We start from the raw sequence: 1932 nt of genomic DNA on the forward strand, positions 1-1932 counted from the left end.
GTATCCCTGAAAATAAACAGAACAATTTCAAAACTCACAAGTAGAGAGGAAGCCTTGGTATTTATTTTTAAAAATGTTCATTAAGCTCCAATGATTGTTTGTTGCTATCCTTATCTACAGTCATGCTGAGTAAAGCTATAGCTAAATGGAAGTTAAATTGTATTCATGAGGTGTTAATGTTTACATCTTATTATCTGTAGTCTTTCAGAGAAAGCAAAAGTAACTACAAATAATGTCATGCCAGAAACTGGTTTCTTGACCAACAATGTCGCATGCAATGAACTGGTTCATTCTGAAGTGGTCACGGCTGTTGATGACAAGAGGCTTTGTATTTTTATCTGGCACATCTTTTGGTCCATGTGAAAACAAGTTTTTTGAACATTAACTATTCTCTGACACTTTGGAGTTACTGTTGCTCTTCCCATTTCCATTAGGTCAATATATATATATTTACCTAATATATACACACACACATATATATACAAAATTTTCATATATGGTTCATGGCAATACTGTACAAGTTTAAAATTTCATTACAGGAAATAGTCTGGGGTACGACGGGTAACATGTGGCTCGCCCCTGCGAGGTGCTGGGTCAAATTGCAAGAAAGAGTATTTCAGAGTATCGTCAAGTTCCATGATTGCAGCCTGGTTACCACAAAGATAACAATAGTTTAGAGCACTGAAAATCGTCACTGCATTCCTGTCATGGCACCAATTATATCCCTCCATCACCAGCTGGTGAGCTCTAGACACCAACATGAGGCCATTGGCATGATTTAAATGTATCAGAAATATCTTGCCAAAAGGTGTAACCAGCTCCTCGAGGAGATATACCACAACCACCACGTTCATCTGGATCTGACCACAGCAAGTCACACATTGGACTCTCATGGGGAACTTCTTGTAGGCGATCAAGTGCTCTGATGTGATCCAGTGTATCTATGGATGGTGAGAGGCCACCATGTAGACAGAAGATCTGCCCATCCACCAAAGCAGTGAGAGGAAGATAGTCAAAAAGATCTGTAAAATATTTCCAAACATTTGCATTTCCGTATTTCCTTAAACACTCATCATAGAAACCATATACTTGTGTGATCTGTCTTCTCTCGTGATTTCCTCGAAGAATAGTGATGTGTTCACGGTAACGAACCTTAAGAGCTACAAGCAGAATAACTGTTTCAACTGAATAGTATCCTCTGTCAATATAATCTTCCATAAACAAATAATTTGTATCTGGTGACTTGCCACCAATTCTAAACAGTTCCACGAGGTCATGAAATTGCCCATGCACATCTCCACAGACGGTGACTGGACAGCGAACCTCCTGCACATTGGATTCTTTTGTCAGGGTTTCTTAAGCCTTCTCGCAGAGGCTCTTGACCTGCAGCTTGGAGAGCTGTTTGCACTCATTCAGCTGCTCGATCCACTGGTCTAATTCCTTGGTGAACATCTTCCTGTCCATGACGCCACCCACCCAAATAGGCTGCCACTCCGCGCTACTCCCGCGCTGCCGCCGCCTTCCCGGGGTACTTGTGTGGTTACTGGCAGTTGCTAGGCACTAGCTCTGCCCTGTTGACAGTGCTCCTCAAATGTCTTTATGTTAGAAATAATATCTTAATTTATGTTCCCCTCTAGCTGCTGCCCTCTTATCTTCATTTACACTATACTTCACACTTCACATTCATTCACTAAGCTATGGCAGTCTAATTTCTCTCCCCTCCCCAAAATGGTTTAACTGAAAAGACCCTTGCCAAGTCACAGATGAGCTATTAAATGAATACCTTATTTAATTTAATTTAATTTAAATATCTTATTTACCTGATGAGTGCATTATTTTCATGCCAATGCTCTTTTCCTCTCTTCTACGAGGCTCCTTTTTTTGGTTCCTGTGAGACTATTTTCTCCTGTTCCTCTTTTGACTTTGACAAAA

General features: G+C 40.4%; 1 pseudogene; it reads right to left on the bottom strand.

Annotated features, from left to right (window-relative positions):
* Nucleotides 1-347: 347 nt before the first annotated feature.
* Nucleotides 348-1464, bottom strand: LOC118628232 (annotated as a pseudogene).
* Between the last annotated feature and the right edge of the window lie 468 nt (nt 1465-1932).

The sequence above is a fragment of the Molossus molossus genome, unplaced genomic scaffold (assembly GCF_014108415.1).
Source record: "Molossus molossus isolate mMolMol1 unplaced genomic scaffold, mMolMol1.p scaffold_m16_p_13, whole genome shotgun sequence".
Taxonomy (NCBI): Eukaryota; Metazoa; Chordata; class Mammalia; order Chiroptera; family Molossidae; genus Molossus; species Molossus molossus.